This window comes from Lepisosteus oculatus, chromosome 2 (genome assembly GCF_040954835.1).
Source record: "Lepisosteus oculatus isolate fLepOcu1 chromosome 2, fLepOcu1.hap2, whole genome shotgun sequence".
Taxonomy (NCBI): Eukaryota; Metazoa; Chordata; class Actinopteri; order Semionotiformes; family Lepisosteidae; genus Lepisosteus; species Lepisosteus oculatus.
Genome location: NC_090697.1, coordinates 22017437 through 22035580, shown reverse-complemented (window position 1 = coordinate 22035580; position 18144 = coordinate 22017437). Strand labels below are relative to the sequence as shown.

At 36.3% G+C, this 18144-nt stretch overlaps 1 protein-coding gene across 2 annotated transcripts in view; it reads left to right on the top strand.

The window, feature by feature from the left end:
- rps6kc1 (ribosomal protein S6 kinase polypeptide 1) overlaps window positions 1–18144 on the top strand; it is a 90131-nt gene that overhangs the window by 59090 nt on the left and 12897 nt on the right. The window lies entirely within an intron of this gene.

The following is an 18144-nucleotide window of genomic DNA, read 5'->3' as shown; positions in this document are numbered from 1 at the left end:
GATGAAGAAGGTGCACAGTATAAACAAGCTCCATGTCTTCTAACCTAGTTTCTCTCTTAAAGACACTTTGGGAAGTGACTTTTATACTTGTTTTAGACTAACTCATAAATATGACCTCTCTCGCTGTGACTGGTGAAATGAGTTTGTTAGCGTCTAAAATTGCTTACATAGCTCACAAGTTTTATGTAACACAGTTTGCTGTATGTTTAACTGCACCAGGAGAAATGTTACCGTATATTAATATACAGAAAAAATATCTTTGTAAAGTGTGAGTTAACTATTAACAAAATCAGTATATATTTTTTTAAACTTCTGGACAGTGAATATCAATAAAAGGCAGTTTCAGTATTTTAGAAAAGTTTTTCTTCTTGCACATTTGGGACAAGAAAGCTAAAGAAGCTATTTTTGAAAGCTGCCATCGTGCCTTTACCTGACATATCTTCTTTCAAGGATTTGCAGAATACAGTATAAACAGTAGGGTCAAGAGGAAGGTGGGTTCACATCACGACAGACTTTAGTTACTATGCAGGTCACTACAATTATTCTTAACAAAATAGGAGTCATTTATCGGAAAAACCTGATAGAGCATAAAATCGGAGTAGCTCTGGCCTGCAGTAAGACAGAATGTAGTAGTGTTCCTGTGGATTTACATTTTCAAGTACTCCATTCCTACACCTGCTTGATGAGGATGAACAAATATTATGTAAAGAGAGATTGTAAAGATAGTATATTTCTCACTATAAAGAAAAATAAGGCTGCTATCAGAGCAAATGTTGCCAGTCGCATGCTGTTTTCACTTAACTTTTGGTGATATGAACATTGAAAAACACCTATGAGTATGCATATAATATGTAAAAAAGACTTTACAAGCATTGTGTGGAACATTAGGAGAGGGAGACTGAAAAGCTTCTTGACTGTAATGCTTTAAAAAGTATCCAGGTTTCTTGCTGAAATGAAATGAAATGAAGAAAGTGATTAATGAAAGAAGCTATATGACCAGGTCTTCAGCATTAATGTAACCAGGCTATTTTGGAAGCCTATGCTTGATTGATAAGAATATAAAAAAATAACAACTTTCCTAGCATTTTTTACAATTTATTCTTAGGATATGATGGTGTTGTGTTGTAATGTATTTTTCATTGAAATCTATTGTATTTCACTTCAGTCTGGTGTTTTTGTGTTTCTACTGTATATTAGAGGTGAAAAAATGTTTTCATAGGGCTTTCGTAGGTTCATTTGCGTACAATAAATTAACCTTGGAAACAGTCATATTCAGTAGCTACTGAAACATTTCTGCTTTACTTTATTTTGACTTTTTGTTTAAAAGGACCCACACATTTAGAGATCACAATTATCTTTGTTTTATTTGAATCCGATTCTAACAACAGCCAGCGGCCATATCACTCTGCAACTCACAACTGGCAGCCCACTGAAGCTAAGCAGGTGTGAGCCTGGCCAGTACCTGGATGGGAGACCTCCTGCGAAAAACTAAGGTTGCTGCTGGAAGAGGTGTTAGTGGAGCCAGCAGGGGGCGCTCACCCTGCGGTCCATGTGGGTCCTAATGCCCCAGTATAGTGACGGGGACACTATACTGTAAACAGGGGCCGTCCTTTGGATGAGACGTAAAACAGAGTTCCTGACTCTCTGTGGTCAATAAAAATCCCAGGGTGTTACTCTAAAAGAGTATCCCCATCTATGAATTGGCTACATTACTCTGCTCTCCTCCCCACTGCGTTCTGGCGCACTATGGCTGCCGTCGCATCAGCCAGGTAAACCTGTAAAGTGCTTTGAGTGGAGTGTCCAGAAAAGCTCTAAATAAGTGTAGGCAATACACAGTTAATTATGAAATACACAGTTGCTTATTTTTCTTCTCTCTTGGATACTGGAGTTTCAATTTGAAATAGGTAAAGCCTGTTGATCAGTTACTCCTAGGGTATGTATAATCTCATTGTGTTTGACAGAACAAACCCCCCTCCCCCAACACTTCAGCCCATAAGTATGCTGCACTAGTAATCAAATTATTAATGTATCTGGATGTGCTTCTCAATATTCTTTAACCTACAGACTTGATGAACCCTTAGCATATCAATATAAGTAGGAATAACAATGTACTAAAGAGAAGTTGAACAGAATAACATAAACGGGACAAATTAAAGTAATAATAGTAAAAAGTAATCTTTTATATCTCTAATTGTTATTTCATACCGAGACGCCTTAAAAATGCAGCAAATGAGTTTTGCTTCAAATTTTATTATTAAATTGTCTCTTATGTGAGAAAAAAGGACTGCATGTAATAGCAGGGCACTTATGGTACTTTAATATTGAGGCTCATTATTAATAAAAGGAGCTTAAATACAGTGCTTATAGAAAGTCTACACCCCCCTTGGACTTTTTCACATTTTATTGTGTTACAGCATGTAACCCTGATTTATTATTGTATTAAACTGAGGATTTTTGCCACTCATTAACACAGAGTACTCTATAATGTCAAAGTGAAAATTTTACTAAATTAATTAAAAATTAGGAAAGAATCGAATGTATAAGTATTCACCCCATTGCTTTGACACACCTAAATTACCTTTGAAGTAACCAAATCTCTTCTCCAAGTCACATAATTACTTGACTGGAGTCCACCTGTGGCAGTTGAGGTGTTTCACATGATTTCAGAATCAAAACACCTGTGTTGTACTATTAAATTTAATCTTATCTGTCAATAATGACAGTATGAGGAACATAACATATTCACATTAAACAGGATTGATTCAAAGTGGGCAAAGTAATCACATGAGGTAAACTTATTAAATAAGGTATAGGGAATACCTCTCTATGTATTCAGAGGTTTGTACCATTGAATAACTCTCTCTATTCAAAGGTTTGAACCATTTAATACTTTGTCTTCCCATGTACAAAATACACTGGTAAATAAATACTCATCAGTTGAAATTGGGTAACAAAATAATAGCTTTACGTAAACACTTCATGCCTAGAATACATACAGGATTAATGTAATATTTTCCGAGTTTTAAAACTCTGAAAAGTTCAGTTTAACTAACACGTGAATATTTTCTTCTTCATGGCATCATCACACTGCTTTGATAGGCTAGAACATGAAACATCACTATTCCACAAGGAGTTGAGGGTGATTCCCTTCAGCCAAGTCTGCTCTGAAGCAGACTTCCGAGAGGGGTGCATAAAGGACATATGGAGCACTTGTGATCACCCCTGTGAACCACAAATTAGAAGAGGGCCACCTTAAGTCTTTGCAAAAACAAACAGAGTTGTGTAGATATCGGGAGATGGCCGATCTTGCATTGAGTGAGAAAGACTGCATGTAGGAAAGCGAAGGTACATGGTAGTAGGTCCCAACGAGATGTCATTCCAGTGCATCCCAGGGGCTGCATAGGGAGGCCATTTCTTATACACCTAAAGCAGCAGCAGAAAAATCCCATAAATGTGAGAGCATTATTTTGCACACAGTACAGTGCAGGTTTTGGAGCAAGAACATCTTTTCTGTAGCCTTGCATAGTCAAGGAGCCATTAATTAACACTAACAGCACTCCAGGTGTGCAGTGCAACATGGATGGTATCACTGCTCACGTCTGCAGTGCACTTGCTGTCTAGCTTTGTGTAATAGCAGGTTAAACACAGCAGTGCTCCAAATTTAAATCGGTCAGTTCTTAGAAGAGTGTGTTTGTGTCCTGGCATGATGTGTGACCCAATGTTAGTCATTCAGCTCCAAGCTGAAGTGTGTGGTAGGCTCTAATGCCTGTACACGTGCTGATGTGGGCATGACATCTGTACAGCAGTTTGCTATGCAGGACAATGTCAGTTCTGGAGATGCTTCAATCAAATATATTGATATTGCACAAAGTTGTTTGTTGGGCAGTTTGAAGGGATTTGTGCAGAAACGTTTTTCTGCTCTTCAGCACATTTATTTTTAGTTTTTCATTAAGCTATTGCTCATTGTTGCTTTATTACTGCAACTTTATTTCCAGTTTTTACAAGTGGCTTGCATACATTTTTTAAAATGTAGCTAGAGCTGTGATTTGGATATTACCTTTTTTAGATGTATTTGTTTATTGTTTTTATGGACTTTTATGTTGTAAAATGTGTCAAAAATTGTCACAAAGTTATCTTTTTCTTATTAATGATTATTTTTAGCTCTTTATCTCTGCTTTTATATCGTATGTTTTAATATGCAGTCCAACTTTGGTATTGTTTGGATTAAATAATACTGATATCATGAATGTAAAAATAGAATATCCATGCAGTATGATTAGGGTGTGGATTAGAGACAGCTTTTTTTTAGCACGATAGTGAAGCATACAGGCATAGGGGAAGGAATTAATCTTACATATGGAGTATAATTAATTATTAGTAATAATCATTGTTATACTGAATTTCTTTGATTCCTACATACCTTGTGTCCAAAATATTCCAATGTATTGTATAAGGAATCCTTTTATCATCCTGTAAAATGCTTAAGTAGAGTGTGTGTGCTTGATTGATAGCATTATAAAATTGTATCTCAAGGGAATTCTGTTATTGAATTGCCATTACATTAAAATCAGAATAATATAGATCTTTTTTATTTTAAGTCAATATACAGTATAATACATTTTACTGTCATATAGACGTCACAACAGAAAGTTAAATTGTTTCTTTAATGGTAAATACATGTTATTACATGAATTGCAAGGTGGATGGGATTTATCCTCGTTTAACTTTGTTTTTTATTTTATTACTGTTTTGTTTTGTGTAATTATAGATAGAATCTTGAAAGTAAAAGTATGTTTTCCTAATTCATTAAAACAGGCTGTAGTGGGAAAAGAAAGGGAAGATATGATTAAACATCTAAAGAAGCACTTTTCAAATTAGTAGTCATAATGAAAATGACTGCATTCTGTGAAAAAGCTCCTGGCAAATAAGGTTTAATATGAGACTTGCAGGTTAAAGGGGATCGGGAAGTACTGTAGCTATAACATGTCACTTTTTAATAATTTGAAAGGATGTTTTCTTCGAGTACAAAATCCAAAGACTAATGTTAAAGTATATTACTAATGTGTTGTCATTGATCCTCTTTGTTCTTTGCTGGGGACATTCAATTAATGTCTACATTTGCTGTAGGTTAGGACACTGTAGATGTAAAATGTGTTGCATTTATATACATGAACAAATTACTGTTAGGAGTAACAGAAAGCATTGTGTATATTGTCCCATTTTGCATGATTTCTTATTATTCATTGTCTAGGTATGTCTCATTTGTGCATTATTTTCTTCTGACATCTATAAACACCACAGGTTCTTTTCGGCAGTTCAAAGTTAACACCGTAAATTTAATAGTGAACTGCTGATTTAGCAAAAGAACAAGTAAAGGTTTATTCCATGCTGAAAAGAGAAGAAAAGAAACAATGTTTCGGCTCCGGTGCCCTTGTCAGGTGTGAAAGAGAGAGGAAAATATGCTTTTGATAAAGCATGGGAAAACAAAAGCCGGGAGTGGAGAGGTGGCGGGAAGCAGGAGAGAATCAGAATCAGCACTCAGGTGGTGTGAAGTCAAGAGAGGTGTGAAGTCAAAACCTGCAAATGAATAGAAAGAATTAGAAGGAACCACCTCTGTCGTTGAGAGAAGGGAAAGGTACAGTTCTAGTGTAAGGATACTTTTGTTTTTGGATGTCTTTCTGCGATAGGAGTTCCGAAACCCCTCTTTGAGAATGCAGACTGAGGGATCAGTATGATCATGGCTGTTAGAGGTGAAATGGGAAACTATGGGCTTGGAGAAATCTTTGATCCTCACAGCCTTGACATGTTACCTGAAATGGTCTCCCAGTCTCCTTCCGGTTTCACCAATATAGATAGCTGGGCATTTTCTGTGAGAGATGCAGTAAATAATGTTGCTGGAAATACAAGATATTGCCTGGGTGATCCAGAATTGTTCAGAAGGGCCTTGAATGTACGTGGTGTTGAATATATATTTAAAGGTGATGCAGCGAGATCTGTTGCAGGGGAAGTCCCTGGTGTGGATGATTGCTGAGGGCAGTCAAGGGAGCTGTGAAAAAGGAAGTTATGTAGATTCAGTGGTCTGCGATATGAGATGATGGTGGTCCAGTGGAGGGATCATCCTGTAAGATAGGGAAATTGTCATGAATGGTCCTGGGGATAAAAAGGGTGTTGGGATGGTAGGGAAGCACCAATAGAATGCTGTTGTGAGGCTTGGAGTTCCTAATTGAGTTGATGATCTGGGGGCTATTTGTGGCTTGGGAAATGGGCCCTGTGAGTAACATGGGTGGGGTATCCTCTATTAATGAAAAAAGATTTTGAGGGTTTTGGAAGTCCATGTTGACCCTGCAAAGTCATCGGAGCCTGAGGAATTGTGGAAAAGGGTTAGAATTTGTAGAATGTGTGAGGTGAAATGAGCTGTACAGGAGGTAGCTGTGTGAATCCGTGGGTTTGTAACAGACAGAAGTAGAGAATCGTCAATGGTTAATGGATAGGTTTATGTCCAGAAATGGAAGAGTAGTGGAAGACATGTTAACTGTATAATTGAGAAATGGGTGGAAGTTTGTGAAGTGATGCAGAAAGTGCTCTAGCTAGTTGTTAGAGCATGTGGCAGTACCGACGCAGTCATCAATGTATTGCCTGTAGAGGTCAGGGACAAAGCCAGTGTAGGAAGAGTTCTTCTACCCAGCTGACAAAATATTAGCATAGCTGGGTCCCATCTTGTTGCCCATGGCAACTCCACTAACCCGCTGATAAAAAAGGTTATCGAATGAGAAAACATTCAGTGTGAGGAAGTATTCCGTAAGACGTACAAGAGTGTGGGTAGGTGGATCAAGCACTGTGTGTTTGTCCAGCGTGTGCTTAAGCTTTGAGGGCTTGTGGATTAAGCAAGTCAGTTGCTGGTGGACATTACAATTTTTCCAACGTTTTTGAATTAAAATTTGATAAAACGTCTTGCAAAGCAGTTCTAGATCTTTCAATAACACAATTGTCAATCTATATTTAAAAATACACAATACACAGAATATACAATATTCTGAATTTATCCATACCATATGAATAATGGTGAAAATAAATGCTGACAGTTTAAATTTAGAGATATCCTTAATTTAATAGTGATATCCTACATTGCCTTAAAAAGATTAAATAAGGCAATACACTAGTCATACTTTTTGTCAAGAGTTCTTAATTAAAATTTAAATTAACATTAAAGTACTGTAAACGATATAAGGAAAACAGATTTGTTTTAGAAAACAGCGATTTTAGCGCAGTTTTGTAGAAATGATATTTTATGCAACTTGAAAACTTTACAATATGTCTCACCAGCTACATGTGTAAAGTTAGTTCTCAGATGCATGCTTTTAATTTGCATGTTTCTGGTTCAGTGTGTCAACAACATGCAGAAAACCTAAATATTTGTGAGGCTTATGTACCTTGAAGTCTCTGTGGATGGTGAATCCACAAGCGCGGGGTTTAATACCTATATAGTATTGTTCCACGGTTCATGAAACAAGCATTTCTGTAGTAATAGTTCAGGTGGGTAGCTGCGTCAGCATGCGTAGGCTGCAAAGGAACAAGTAATTGGTTTATTCCATGCTGAAAAAAAAAAAGAAGAAAGAGAACACAACGTTTCGGCCGTGGAGCTTTCTTCAGGTGTGAGAGAGACAGGGCAGTCACCTTTGCCTACTGCCCTGTCTCTCTCACACCTGAAGAAGGCTCCACGGCCGAAACGTTGTGTTCTCTTTCTTCTTATTTTCAGCATGGAATAAACCTATTACTTGTTCCATTTCTGTAGTAATATTTTTATAACCGTAATCTGTTGTGGAATGTGTTTGTTGGTGTTTGCTGGTAGTAAGTGTTTTTAATTAAAATGAATGCTGGAAATTAAAAAAAAAACATTGTTATTCCCTATAATTCAAGTCATTGCTTCTGCAAACACTATTTGTACTGTAATAAAATTCATTTCTTCACAGTAATAACAAAGTACTTTAAATCACTCCCTTCCCACTCAACCATCTCATTTTCTTGCTCCTGCAGCTGATTTAATCTCTTTCTTCTAATTTCTTTGATTATCCTTTTCCACGAGACTTAGAAAGAGCCAAGACTGTGCTAACTTAATTAATCTCTGAGATTTTTTATGATTTAATGTTTTTTTTTCCGTAAAACCCCATTTACTTCTTTAAAAAAAGGGGCGGAGGGATGGCTCTGTGGCTAAGATCTGCACCTGTGACTGGAAGGTTGCTGGTTTAAATCTCACGGCCAGCAGAGGAATCCTACTCTGTTGGGCCCCTGAGCAAGGCCCTTAACCCCAGCTGCTCCAGGGGTGCTGTACAATGGCTGACCCTGCGCTCTGACCCCCAGCTGCTCTCCCTGTCTGTGTGTCTCATGGAGAGCAAGCTGGCTTATGCGAAAAAGACAAATTCCTAATGCAAGAATTTGTATATGGCTAATAAAGTGATCTCTTACTGTACATACATATAGACATTACACTGCGACTAGTCTACACATAACCTACTGTATATCTGAATAACTATAGCATACCCATAGCTATGCTTTTATCACAGAAGCTGATGCAGGTCAGGTGAAGTAGATCTGCAAGTGGTTTCCCTCCTTTACTCTCCCACTACATGCAAACAGGGGAGTTTGGTCTGCAAATCTGCAAAAAGTGATCACTACATGTTTTGTGCAAATAATAAATATTGAGCTTGTGAACACAGGTGACTTACTGTATAGTACCTCATAATTTAGGACAAATCATTTTTCACTTCAATGCTCTTTGGCATGGCCAGCAACAAGCAACAAAACGGAGTGTTAGAAACAATACAATATGTACCGTGTATGTCCATTGGTGCTCTGGATGAACAGTGATGCACAAACAGCTGGGCAATCTTTGTCTTGGTCTTTTACCAGCTGCCCATTCATCTCCCATTGCAAAATAAATCAGGAAAATGCCTTTACTATCTCAGTTTTCACCTGATATTTGTGCTTTGTAAAATCTAAAATTAAATGCATAAAGCTAAACTCAAACTGCTGCAGAAAAATTCAAAAAACAAAACTCAATGGAAATAATTTGTGAATTTTCTAAAAGGAAAACAAAAATTTGTTAACCTTAACATTTAGTAAAGAAGACTATTAGATAAAACAGCATAAAATTAATACTGTAATTTGGTTGAACCATAAATATAGAAAATATATTTACAATGTTATTTATGAGGCTTTAAAATAAATTAAATTTAAAGCCTCTCTGTGTGTTAAATGACTGAAGGTAGTAGTCCAGTGCAGATGCATCTCTGGGCACATGACTCATATATTTTCCACATCATTCGCCAGCCACCACTAACAACAGCTGTCCCTTCGCTTGTTACATGAAATTCATAAGCATAGGTTATCGTTTAGTGTAAAATTACTTTTCAGACGTCTGTATAAATGTCTTACATGAATAAATGCACAGAATTATTTATGTTTGAAAGTTAAATTATAAAGAATTATTTCAAGTAATTGTAGACCCAATACTCCAAAGATGTCCAAGATGGATATCGGATATTTCCACAACAATTAAGATGTCAGTGGCATGTGTACTTTAAAATTTTAATTTATCTTGGATGTGTAATCTTCCCTCTCAATGAATATTTCAGTAATATGATTACTTCTTATGCCTAAGCAGGGCCATGGTTTTGTATCGCTGTAGGCAAACTGATCTCGGTAATCTTTATGTAATCAGCATAGAAACTAAGGACAATTGTCCAGTCCAATGACAATCTAATACCAGCAAACAAACGTTTATTCGTTTGAAATGTTTAAATGCTTTTGAGTTTTTTTCTAAAAATGTGAGCGGTTTGTCTGATAATGCTTGTTATGTGATCAAGGCATACAATGGCATTTTTCAGTTAATTCAGTTCAACTTATAATGACTGCATACTAGTCCTTTCAAGTAATAAAAAAAGATTTAATCAATTTCCCTATGGGATTAATAAAGTATTATCTATCAATCTAATACTGTATACTGTATGTGCAAATAATATTCTGAAAGCTTGTTGCAGTCATGAAACAAGTTTATAAGGATTGTCCCAGTAGGGAACTGCATTTTAAGCAAAATATGAGAGATTTGATGGGGAAAAAAAGGCTGAACTCTACGCCATAAAGCGGTCTCTTTATCTACTGTAGGTAAAGCACAATGTAACACTTCACTTCTGCTGCACAAGACCATTCCAAGCACAAATCTTGTGGAAAAAGAAATTGATATTCACTGAATACAGTGGTGTTAAAGGTGTAAAAACATTTGTGAAGGATGATTAAGATTTGGAAACTTAGCTCTCTGTAATTGTGACAACTCATGAGTCTGGCTCAGCTAATACAATGATGTCAAAATTGAATATGCACAAAACTTACAATAAAAGTGGCACAACGCATGCATGGTCAGACAACTCAATAAAAATGTTTTGTATTAAAACCCTCATTGAAGTTGCTGAAAACGTAAGTGCATAGTATAACCAGTTAACAAAGAAACCCTACTGCTAACCCTAACTAGCTCACAAAGTTTGCAAGGCAATATATTTGACAAAAACATGCATGCAGTTTGGATGTAGATTCTGTACCAGGCTTTGAAGATTAATCTAAATCTTCTGAAATGGTGGTGGAATGTCTTTGGGTGAATTTTTTAAATATTTTATTAATAATTGCTAAGCACCTGTGCTTTAACAAACCTTTGATATGAATTTTTTGGCATTTTATTAGGATATTCTATGTGTAAGAATAATATGAATTTCAAAAGTAAGCAAACCTAGTTATAGCATATTTATTTTTAACTAGTCAGCAGCTATGTATGCAAACTTCCTCAATCTTAGCATGGAGGGTATTTTCCAGAAATGGGAGCAGAAGATAGTGATGACCAGTAATTTGACGTAGTGTATATTGGATTTTTCCGTGAAACAATATATCTAATTTTTGTTAAGACTTCCATCTCTCTCTCTCGTGCTAACAATTGAGAAAAACAAACTCCTATACAGTAAATATTTCTCAGAGTAATTTGGGTCACATCTGTGTTTTTTGTAGTCCTTCGTGTTTAGGTTGTAGTCAGAATTTGTGCTATTTAGTATGAGTTTTGATCTTTGAATTGTTTATCAGGTGATGTGTTTTAAGAGATGACTGAAATTTACACTCCTGACTTTGCTCTTGAAATATAGAGGTGTGTGTGTATATTAAAATATTGTGGCTGGTTTTACTTTTAATAGCAAGTATTAGGTTTATTCCATGCTGAAAAAAGAAGAAAGGAAACACAACAACTCGGATGTGGAGCCTTCTTACACACGAAAAAGCTCCACGGATGAAACCTTGTGCTTTCCTACTTCTCTTTTCAGTATGGAATAAACCTATTACTTGTTCCTTTGCAGCCTACTCATGCTGACGCAGCTACCCACCTGAACTACTTTTAGTGTAACTTTATCATATTTTTTCCCCACTATTTCCTGTGTCCATTCTCAAGAAGCTCCATCTCTTTTTGTGAGAATTATTGATGAAAATAATATTTTTGCTATAGAGAAATCTGCTCCAAATCAAAAATACTTCACATTTCCAAATATTTATAGCACATACACTTTTCAGTGATCAAAACAGGCCTTAAATATGTAGGTATTAATATCCAACATAAATTCAAAGCATGAAATCCTTAACCTCTTATCTCAAAAGGGTCTCTCTCTCCCCCCCCCCATTCTGTAACACTTCTGTACTCCTGTAACACTTCTGTATTCTCTTCCCTTTTGATAATGTGGATTGTCATTGTGTTGTGTTTGACTGTGCCGTAAGACACATTTCCCCTAGGGGACAATACAGCTTGAATTGATGCAGTCTTTCAGAGGAATAAGTGTTTTAAATGTTCAGTTTCCTTTACTTTATTTACCTGTAATCATAGCATTTGAAGTGTGTTAGATCAGCATGAAAGTGCGACAGTAATGCTACGGCAAATCGCAGCTCTTAAATCCTAGGTTTGATGCCGAACAGCGGAGCCATCTGTACAGAGTATGCCTATTCTCCCTGTGTAAGGACTTTAACTAGATGCCCTGGTTTCCTCTCTCTCCTTCTAAAGGTGTGCTGACTAGGTTAATTGGTGCCTATAATTTGTCTTTGTGCATGTGAGTCATGCTATGTACTAGCATCCCATCCAGAGTGTAGTCCTGCCTTGTGCCATACATTTCCAGGAGAGATTATCGGTTATCATGACTTTTAATAGAAATGGCTTTCTTATAAGGAATGGATGAAAAACTCAGTGATAAAAAACAGGTCTATGGAAACAATAATGCTAGTTTAAAATTAAAAATATCTCAATGACTTCTAGATTAATGCCAGTGTTAGTGTGATTAATGCATTTTTATCTCTAAATCCTTCGGTCATTTAAGTATACTGCAACTCATTTGTATATATACATATTAAACCTGCTTGTTCCAACCCATATTATAAAAAAACTTGTCACCCACAAGTCATCAAGTTGGAGCTATTATTATCTCATTCTGAGATTTCACCTAGAATTTTTTTTGTATTATATCAGTTGTTTCAGAATAGTCACAGTGCCTCTGATGATTCCTTTAAGCCTTAATTGCAAAGGAGTTCTAGCAATTGTAACTTAGAGATTGATTAATTCGAATTAATACATCAACCAATTAATTCTACTTAAAAAGCTGCTCTGTGTAGTTCGAAGGACATTGAAACTATATTATTGTTGTTTAAAATTGGCACGAGAAGCATTAATTCATGAAAAAATTCATTTCCTTTGTTTGGGAAAAATTCCAGAATTCTCCAGTCTCGGTCATGAAGTAATTATTTATCAATAAATTAGAGGTCATTACATGTATTCTTATATGTATGTATTCTTTTTTTCCATTAATTAAATAATTATAAATACATTGTATCTCATTGTAGTTAGAAATTCTGCCGTTGTTCCTTTGAAACACTTGACTAAATATGAATGGGCTGATGCAAAGGAAGACCTCTCCACTTCTAGAACATTGTGGAAATTATCCAGTTTGCTATGGCTAAACTATATGAACAGATAATGTGGAATTGAATGTGTCCCAGATGTGTTTAGAATGGTTAAGATCAGGGGACCTTGTAGTGCATCCTATAGACGGTATTCTTCTCCAGACGCTGTTTAACAACCTATCTGCTTGGAGATGGGTATTATTGCCTGTCACCTATTGCACCTGCAAAACATCTTGCCTGATGGTCAGTGATCTGTTCTGTAAAGCACACAGCTCCATTTTGCCTTTCTCATCAATCCTACCCTGACTCATAATTAACCCCCCTTTCCGTCTGACATGCTCTACAACATTTTACTCCAGAAATGTGTGTCTGACTCTTCTTCAGCTCCTCTCCCTTCTGTCTGTGTAGTCTAGACAGAAAATGAATTTATTTGTGAAGTGAGCTGATTTATAGTTATTCAAGGTCGATCTTAATTTTCTGTGTCCCAATTCAGCCAGTTTTGTAGAGATACCTGTAGAGCCAGACTCCTTTATTTCTGCATCAGAAAGTTTTCAAAACATGAGAGAGGTTACAAACAAGAAAAGGGTATTCATCACATCTGAGGTTAGCGATTAGTGGCTAATTAATCTCATCTCATCTAGCTGTTCCATGAACAAAAATGTCAGTACCGCCTGCATCTGGTGTTTTCTGTTTATTTCTCAGTTAAGTAGCAGTATTGGGAAAAGTAGGCGGACATTATACAACCACGAAACAATCCTGTCAAAGGGTTTTTGAGCTAGCGTGAATTCCCCTGTGTTGCATTTTGACTTCACCAGTGGTTTATCATTCCTGCCAAATCCAGGTAGCCATTATCAGCAATTTGTTATCGCTGTAAGTTTTATAATGTTTGTCTGACAAGCTGTCTGTCTGATATGCACTTTTCATATGACAACCTTGGTGGTCTGTAATGAAGTTCAACAGTGGAGAATCCTGGAATGCACAAATAAAAGGCAGTTAGTTACTAAGCATCAGTTCACTGATAAAACATCCCTGTGTGCTGTGGGACTCCTGCTGTGTCAATATAAAAATAGCAATTTACTCTAGCTACCGTATTTAGGTTAGAGATGTCATATCTGGAGGAGCATGCAGCGGTTAGCATTGCTGCCTTGCAGCATGGGAAGCACTTGGTTCAATTCTGGAACTGAGGTGCTGCATGTGTGGAGTTTGTATGTTCTCCCAGTGTTTGTGGGGGTTTCTTTTCTCCCACATTCCAAAGACGTACAGTAATGATAGGCTAATGGTTGGCGTCTGGGAAAATTGCCCTGTTGTGAGTGTGTGCTTGTCTGTGTTTGTCTTTGCGTGTGCCCTGCAGTGGACTGCCGTCTTGTTTGGGAGTGTATCCTGCCTTGTACATGTACCTGTTGCTTGCCTGCATGGGCTCCTGCTTCCCCACAACCCTGTATTGGATAAAGCACCTAGAATGTGGATGGATATCTTAGCTGACTTACTCCTAGCTAATGCTGAGGATATAGTTTGAAAAAGAATCCTAAATAGTTTAACCTGAAAAATGTTGTCCATCTGACATTTTTTGTGTCTTCCCTCTCCTAATTATTGATTACTGAGATACCGTACAGTAAATTGGTTGCTCTCGTAGCTTGCTATTCTTAAGATGTTTGAAATATAAATAACCTTTTCTAGAAGTACAGTAAATGAAATGGAATTTGAAACACAAAATTGGTGCTTTTTAACAAGCTGACCATTTATTCTTTTCCCTTGCAAGTTTAAGTTTTACTTGCTCCTTAATTGTATAATTGTATTGTTTTAAACTTCATTAAGCGTTCTTTTACTGTGCTCTGCCAGGGAGAGGTGATATTACAAGCAGTTCAGCACTATATCTGTACCAAGGATTTGTGAAGTTTGATATGTTATCCGAGTGTTATGATTTGATCTTAATTTACTCATTTAATTAAAAAGATGCATTGCATAGAAAGTGATAAACTTGAGAATATAAGGTGTTGGAAGATCAACCTTTCTTCCTACCATTCATGTCCAAAACATTTTAATTACACCCTTAGAAGATGTAATCACATGTTTCAGAAGAAACACATTTGTTATTATAATATAGCATCAATTAGGGTCTTATGCCATGTCTTAGAAAGTCAGTCTTGTGTTGTACATGATTTTACAGGTACAGTATAATACAGATGTTGAGGTATACAGGATTGCTTCAACATGTGGTAACGCACTGTACAATGTACTATACAGATTAAAAGTTATCTGATTTGTTTAGTTAGATTGCTGAACCACAGCATTGTTTTATGTCATATGGCCATGATCTTAGTAAGTGTATAGCATTGCAAGTGTAACAGGTATTAAAGTTAACCACATTGACCAAAGATGTCCCTTGGTAGCTGGTGATGCACTTCAAGCAAATAACCAGCAGGTGATGTAGTGTGCCATCAATGTTTCATTGTTTCTTAGAGCATTCACAGTTAGATGTTCGTGTGCATTTGTTTTCTTTCTCATGGCTGTTGGATGTATGTTCCTTCAATAGATAAGGCTTAAGAAGATATCTGTGAAAGTAGATCTAAAGTAGATATTTTTTCAAATCATAATTTATTGTGTATAGTGTAATGCTTTGTACCTAAGTTGGATTGATTGTCAATAGACACAGCTTTGCATGCAATATCCTGCCAATTTGTGTTTGAACATTTTTATATTCTATCTGTTGTAGAATTAATATGCGTCAATGTTATTTTTATGTAGTGTGAATTCACATTATTTTCCACAATTATCCCTTTATTCCAAGTAGTATGCAAGTTTTGATTCACAACTGCACATAAATATATAACAGTGACATTTGGCTGTTTACAACTGTGCTTAGTAACTCCCAGGGATTGGTTGGAGTATCGCTGCAAACTGATCCACATTTTGATCAGAAATCCAAACAGTGATAGAAAGCACTATCATCCTCTCACCAGTTAGAAAATTGGCATGAAAAAAGTAAACTGACATAAAGATTTAAAGACTGGAAGTAAACACTTGAACCCAACAGCTAAACTAACAAATTTCTGATTTGCAGGATTATCCCATGCAAAAATTAGTAAAGAGCAAATTTAAAATCTAAATAAGAAGTTGCTCTTGCATGATTGTAGTGACATCAGTAGAGTTCATGGAGAAAAAAGGACACTTTCTCCATTCTGTTACATTAGTGCTAGGTGACTTGATGGAGATTTAAAACAAAACAAAAAAAAATGTAAATACAATATGTTGGGATTGCTCCCTTGTGGGAGGCCTAGCCCTAAAAGTCCTATTGGGAGCTGCTTTTGTTGCTCATTAAGCATTTCAATCTTCAAGTGTAACATCCACACTTCGCTGGAGTCTGCAGATGGGCAATATTTTGATGAGGAATTATCACCAGTGTGTGACAAAAATGATTCACTTCTGTTTGAACAGGCCTTTGCTCTCAGTAGCCCTTGGGGAATGCTTATCATATTTATGTCCTAAAAACATTACCCACCTGCTCAGCACTTTGCATTATCAACAGCGTATCTTCTTATCTCCTTCTACTTTAACGTCCTCCTGTATTTTGAGAAAGAAATTCCAGTAACAACCTCATTTGTGATGACAGATATATGAACTCATGCCAGAAGCTAGCAGGGTGCCTGTTGCCATCAGTCTATAAATAAAGGGCCATGAAACAACATGTTTTCAGCAAGATCTAAAAACAAAGTAAAAAGCCTAGAAATTGCAAAATTTTATTCTCACTTTTTATTCACATATGTGTGTTTGAAATACTCATTGGAACATTGTAGATTTTTACAGCCATATGAATATTAACAAGCCTGTCGGTTACCTTATTTTATACAATGACACTGGACTCTTCTAACTTTATAACTATGTTTGAAGTTTCACTTTCAAAGCCATCTTGTAGTAGCCAAATTGACTACAATCTCAATGATCGAGATTTTGCAATAAATGTTTATTGAAAATCAGTTTGAAAATTACACATTTTTCCTTATATATTGAATACATGCTTCTTTAATGTGTATGCTAAAATACATATAAAACTTTTGTCATATTTTAATCCATATCCCTTATTTTTTATGACAGTGCAAGAAGGACTTTTTGACAGTCCAGTTTACTGAGACGGATTAGAAATGTCCTTTGAAAATTGAAAGTATTGGCGCTTCTGTATGAGTGGTTTGTTAAAAAAAAGGGCAGTAAATATCAGTAGCCCCTAAATACAACAATATTGGTTATATTTTTAAATATGCAATTCATTACTGGATTCTGCCAGTTAAGATTGATTTGGTAACATTTTCCAATGAGGTTTGTATTCTATATCATGTTCATACAATATCTTACAGAATATTAGCTCCGTGGCAGCACGTGCTTTTTTGCTTATTTGATTTTAATGTATATATTAAAAAGTTAGAAATATTTTACTGTTAATAATGCCAAGGTTTGTTTGTTTCTTAATGAATGTTGTCCTGCCAATTCTTAAATGTTTTTGTTCATTGTGTCCTTTAAGGCATTATGGAAATGTTGTGTTATTGTCAGTGCAGTTAAATGGGACAATTTGCCAGTATATTTTGCAAGGAGTTCATTGTCTTTGTAGTATCTATAAGATTGTCTCAGTATTTGTCCTTAGAAACAGAATGCTTAAGTATTGCACTCCTAACTCGGACAGCCTCTTGTTGAAGTGTCCGACTGTCTACTTTCAAGGAGCTGCAGAAACAAGTCTCGATAGACCAGATCCTTGTCACATTCTCTGACTTGCTCTTGTAATGAAATGCGTGGCCTTAGTGTTCATCTCCAATTGTGCAGAAAAATGTCCTTCATGTAAGTTCAGTGAATGTACAAATGCACAACTGTTTACTTGCGAAATCAGATGGAGGTGGCGGGGGAGGGGGTTCTGTGAATTTCAAAGTGTGTCCATAAGGGGATGGGGAGGGGGTATTGGTGGGGGCTTGGCGTCAAAGTGTTTGAGTTACAGTGACATAAAGCAAGCACCTGAGCCCAGGGTCTAAAGAGACACGTCTCTTGTGGGATATGAGGGTAATTCACTTCCATGCTCATTAAACTTGAGTGATCTTTCCATCGAATGATGACTTTATTCAGCCACATATTCTGTTGAGGGTTAGTGACTGTATAGTGCTGTCATCAAGGGAGCTTGAACCAACAACAGGAATG